We start from the raw sequence: 5,985 nt of genomic DNA, 5'->3' as shown, positions 1-5,985 counted from the left end.
AATAAGAAGGCGCCTCCTAAAGATCGTCTCGGTTTGAGAACACAAGGGAATGAGTTTAAGACTCCTACAATGCCTAAGAGGAAGAACTATGTGAAAGGGAAGGGTAAAGAGAAGATGGTTTATAGAGAGAAGCAACCAAGGAATTCTAAGAACGGTGAAAGGAGTGGAAGTTCGACTAGGGGTGTGACGGTTCGGGCTACAAAAGACACATTAATGGTGAAGGCTGACCTAGTTGAAAAAGAGAAGAAAGTTCCTAAAGTGAAGAAGGATTAGTTCAATATTCCTTTGCTTTTATGATTTATAATTTTTAAAATAAGATGCATGATGCCAATAATTGTAGTCACATTTATTTTAATAATAATAGCATAATTATTTTCGCCTTAAATAAAAATTATAATTTTTTTTGTTATATATATCCGAGTCAAGAAGTCGGACGCAAGAGAAGAATGCAAATAAAAAACGTCGAACAAATAACTGAATTTGTGAAAACTGCGTCACTAAAAAAAAGGGAAAAATATGAGATTTCATCGTGACACGGTGGAAATTCTCGTTGCGAGGCAAACAATATTTTTTTTTTTTTGTTGTAGGTCTACTTGACCGACGGAGGAATGATTTTATGTTTTTTAAAAGTGGTCGGGCCCCCTTGAGGGGTTGCCTACGTATCCTTAAAAAAGAATCAGGTCGAACGTAGCTCTATTGGGTCATGAACCCATGCAACTAGGCATAAAATTTATTGAATTGATCCAAGTTGGTTAAATTGTGGAAACCGTTACCGTCCATGTCTACCAATTGTGCTGCTCCGCCGGACAAGATGGCTTTAACAATATACGGGCATGACCAATTTGGTCTGAATTTTCCTCTTGGATCCTACACATTTTTGCAAAGCGCCTTAAGCACCAGGTCACCTTCTTTAATGTTCCTAGTCTTGACTTTTTTATTGAAATGTCGCGCCATACGCTGTTGGTAGGTTTTTCGTCAAGTAAGACTTTATATATGTATGTTTATTGCTTTATATATGTCTGTCTAATGTGTTTATAAGTAATGACATTACATATATTAAGATTTATGGCTTGAACAAATGTGCAGGAAGATAGAAAATTGCATTTACTGCTTGGTTGTAATGATGGTGCTTTCAAGATCAATGAGAGGAGGCCACCATAAGGTTTATGTCAGAGTAGGTGACAGGAGAAGGTGAAGACAGAAAAAGAAAATAGAAGGGGAGAATATATATGGTATCATGCTAGTGCTTCGTATATTGGGTAATACATACTCTAGTTCACCCATTGCAATGAATCTAAAGCTCGTATGTAACCAATGATTTGAGCAATGTTACATAAACAAAACACCTTCATCAAGATTGCTTCAGATTTATTATGTCTAATTTTATCAATTAATTTTCGTGTGATTAAAGGGTGTTATCTCATTTCTGTGTAGGGTGTTATCTAAAGCTCGTATGTAACCAATGATTTGAGTAAGGTTAGCATCCATGGGTCTTCTTGATGCTCTTGCCATCCGCTCTACAATCTGGAAGGTTCTCTCTCTTTCTATTCATTTCATATTCTGAATTCATTACTTACTTTCTTGCGGACTTGTTGTTTTCTATAATTTGGTAATTTAGTTGCTAGTTTCTTGGATATGTGACTTTTTAGCTGATTTTTTTATCAATTAATTAATGTTGTCCTGTTATTGTTTAGTTTTTCTGTTAATGGGTTTAAACTATTTTTTTATATGCATTCTCTTATCCTTTCGAGGTCTGCTTGCTCAAGTCATAGCAATCAGCTAGAAGTGATTGTTAGAATGAGGTTTTGTGTTTACATCTAAGATTATTTGTGGCTATATGTGTGAGTATGGAGTTAGTGTTCTGCTATTCCATGTAGTGCAGTAAGTCTATAGATTGATTTTCAGCCATTGATCTATCTGTATATAGTTTGAGTTACAGTCTGACAAGTCTTTTTCCTTGATTGTTAGCTTAATTTAATTGATAGAATTGGATGTGAGACTGATGTTGCTGCTGTGAATTTTGTAAACTGATTGTAAAATAAATAAGGAAGCTCAAGTCTTTTTGATTGAACTAGCAAAAGGGTTACAAAGATAAATAAATAAGGGCTCAGGCTATAACTCTCAATGGTAGCTTGACTATGCACATTAATTCATGTCTATCCTCTATAACAACATTGTTCTGTTGGAAATTTAGAGTATACTTTCTTGCAACAAATGTAAAAAGCAATAAACTCTTTAAACCTTTGTAACTTTGTTTGATTGTTGTGTTTCACTTTTTACCAAGAATTGTATGATTGTCTTTCGGTTTGACTATCTTGTCTTTTTGAAAAATAATGCTTTTTTTTTTTTTTTTGAAAACTGAAAAATAATGCTTTTAGTTTTTGGTATTGTGTTTTAGGTTGAAAGGTAGATCATATATTGGAGTCCTTGACGATGCTCAGAGCTCTTTGTCTCTTCTTGATATCCCTTTCACAGATAAAAGCAATATTGTAGTAATTAATTCCTCTACTTATTCTTTTTTGATGATTGAGAAGCTCCATCTTGAACAATTGTATGGTAGTTTATAAAATTTGCCTCTTTCTTATGCAAACATTAGGTTCCAATTGCTTGTATATTTGAGGGTGGATCTGCTTTGCTTCCAATATCGGTGGCTAAGGTGCACTAACTATCATTTGAGCATTTCTTATGATCTTCCCACCTTTTTCTCTGTAATTACAAGAGTGCTGCTATGTTGGGTTACTTAGATTACTGATGGATCCTGTTGGGTTAATTTTGCATATATGTTAATTTGTTTTCTGTTGTTCTTTTTTTGTGAGTCTACTTAGAGTATATTAATTTGTTTTCTACTGTTCTTTTTTTTTGCGAGTCTAATTAGAATATGTTTTAGATTATATTTATTATTAGAATATGTTGTCCAGTATATGATTCAGTGTTTGATGCATCTTCCAAATGCCTTTTCAGTTGCCAATAGTGCCACTAGAGCTATTGCTGGAGATGGTGCTGCAGGTGCCGTTTACTATTTGCAGCTCCTGCAATTTCCCTTGATTAGTGGCGACGGAGGAAGCCACAAGAACCTTTTTCCCGTTATTATGTAATCTTTGTTTTAGTTTTAGTTATTAGGAAATAATTAAAGCAGCTTTTGCTGATTGTATATTATCCTTTCTTTTTGAAAAAATTATTCGTTAATTATTTACTATATATATATATTGATAAAATAATTGTGCCAACTAGCTTTCCAACATGAGCTGGATTTTTTTTTTAATTGGATCTCATAGTATTCGTAACGAGCAGAAGTTGTCCGTTACAAATAACCTCGTTATTCGTAACGGGCGCATGAAAAGCCATTACAAATAACGGGGTTATTCGTAACGGGCACCTAAAAAGCCCGTTACAAATAACAGGGTTATTGTAACGGGCACCTAAAAAGCCCGTTACTAATAACCCATTATTCGTAACGGGCATTTATGTTGCCCGTTACGAATAACCCATTATTCGCAACGGGCATTTATGTTGTCCGTTACGAATAATAAATTATTCGTAACGGGCTTTTCAGGTGCCCGTTACGAATAACCTATTATTCGTAACGGACGCTGCCCGTTACGAATAAGATAGGCCATCCGTAACGGCCGTATACGTAACGGCTATTGCCCGTTACGGATGGACAGTTTTTGCCCGTTACGGATGGCATTTTTTCCATCTAACTCTTCCATCCTTCTTTGGAAATGGAACCACATTTGTTGTCCACTCTGGATACTTGGATACTTTGATGAAACCTGCGGTCAATTGCTTTCTTATTTCTTCTTTGATTTTGAGAGCCACATCCGATTTCATACGGCGCAACTTTTATTTGACAGGCTTCATACCTGGAATGAGTGGTATCGTATGCTAAGCTATATCCCTGTCAATTCCTGACATATCTTGGTATGACCAAGCAAATACATCAACAAATTCACTAAGCAAGTTAATTAGCTCTTTGCGTTCATCTTTACTTAGTGTTAATCCAATTTTTACTTCTTTAATAGTCGTATCATTGGAAATATTTATTGTTTCTGTATCTTTGATAACTGCCGTTTTATTTTCATGTTCTTCCATTGCTTTTATTATTTCTTTGTCATTTTTTTCATTAGCAAATCAATATTGATCAGGGTTAGGGGAATGACACACATCGTAAGCAAAGGTATTCATTTTATTGAATTCATCGGTCAATACATCAAGAGGGGTAAGGTTAGCTGCGACCTCACCGGAATTATTTGGGCTAGAAAGAGAAGACTCAACAAGAGACTCAGGATTGGACTCTATAGCATAAATAGGGTCGGCCTTAGACCCTAAGGACTCGTCTACAGACTTAGACTCATACTCGGACTCGGACCTAGACGACTCAGACTCATCAAACATAGGACCTTCGCCAGCGGTTATTTCCAACTTCTCTCCGCTTGGTGTAGTGATCCTCAATGTCTTACGCCATCCCTTTGAAATATCATCAACCTGGACGATTAACTCGGAGGGGTCAAAATCCTTGTTTGATATAACATCTTGAATGAGCTCGGAATCATCATTGCATGTAGACTTGGATTCATTCTTTTCTAGTCCAAAAAGAAGGTTAATGTTTAGATCATCATAGCTTGGACGGGCTGGTTTCTCAGTTGTGAAGAGTTCTTCTCCTTCATCGACAAAGTCACAATCGAGGAACATCTTGAATCCTAGTTCACGCTTCCCATCGTGGAAGAAAGGCTCAGGGAATTCATAGCATGGGAAGTCTTCCCCTTCTTTGATGTACTTGCCATGAGGATGAATGGATATGGATCCATGGCAATTTCCGTCTTCATGATTCGAGCGTTATTGCGAGCCTTCATTTTCAAGAGGGCATGTTTCACATCTTCTTTTTTTGGCTTGAATCCCAAGCCAAAGGTATCTTTCTTGAGTGCACCAGGATGGCCCCAAAGTTTAGCCATTTTCTTTTTGAGTTCGAGGGTCATTCTAGGGAAATGACCTTGCTTCTTCATAACGGCATTAATGTTGGTGTTTGAATAGGGATCGAAGTCGAGATGACACTTCTCCTCTTTTTCGATCATGAGAACATCATCGAGTGAAAACCCCCAAAGATCTTCATCTTCTTCGTCATGTTCGACATGGACGATAGGAGTGTCAATAACTTGAATGCGCATGGGAGAGGCATCAATGGTAATTGGAACCCCTCCAACTATGGCCTTCACAATCTGGTGCAACGATGATGGGATCGCCTTTAGCTCATGATTGAAAGAGGCCTTAATTTCCACCACCTGAAACTTGGTGCGACGTTCAATGGCCCCAGTATTTATGTTTAGTATGATAGTACCCACAGCTTGACGGCGAGTATTATCATAAGCGCGAATCCCTTGAGTAGAGGGAGTCAGTTCTTCATTCTTTATGCCCAACTTCTTTACAGTGCGGAGTGGGCATACATTGATTACAGAGCCATTATCAACCAGGCTCATAGGAACATTCATCTGCCTACACACCACAGTGAGGTGTAAGGCCTGTTATGTTGGTCCCCTTCTCGGGGTAGATCCTTGTCAGAAAAAGAAATCAAATTGCTAGTACTTGGCAATTCAGTAGTGAGAAAGTTGACCAGTCCTTGAGGAGTCATATCATCATCAACTCCTATTTTCACCAGCGCGTTTCACAGCCTTTCGATGCTCGTGAGAGGTGGCCAAAAGTTTCCATACATTCATTTCCACCTTGGTCTTTTGTAATTGTTTGACCACATCGTTGTTCACAGGATCGATGGGATCAACTATTGGTTGTGATTATGGTGGAGGTGGAAGTGGACTAGGTTGTTGCAACCATCTACTTCTGGTGAGAACCTTAACCTCAAGGTCTCCCCAAAAATCTTCACTTGTGCCAAGAGACGAATAGGCTATATCCTTGAGATAGACGTCTCCATCGTCATTATCCCAAATTCCATTCACTTCTTCATAGCTCAAGACAAATACCACTTCCGGCAAA

General features: G+C 37.6%; 1 long non-coding RNA gene across 1 annotated transcript; it reads left to right on the top strand.

Annotated features, from left to right (window-relative positions):
* Positions 1 to 1,091: 1,091 nt before the first annotated feature.
* On the top strand, positions 1,092 to 3,265 carry LOC110724017. The gene is made up of 3 exons (XR_002511810.1): positions 1,092 to 1,259; positions 1,435 to 1,531; positions 2,962 to 3,265. It is a non-coding gene; the product is annotated as an uncharacterized LOC110724017 (long non-coding RNA).
* Positions 3,266 to 5,985: the final 2,720 nt, after the last annotated feature.

Source organism: Chenopodium quinoa, unplaced genomic scaffold (assembly GCF_001683475.1).
Source record: "Chenopodium quinoa cultivar QQ74 unplaced genomic scaffold, ASM168347v1, whole genome shotgun sequence".
In the NCBI taxonomy this organism is placed as follows: Eukaryota; Viridiplantae; Streptophyta; class Magnoliopsida; order Caryophyllales; family Amaranthaceae; genus Chenopodium; species Chenopodium quinoa.
This window is presented reverse-complemented; position numbering and strand designations above follow the sequence as displayed.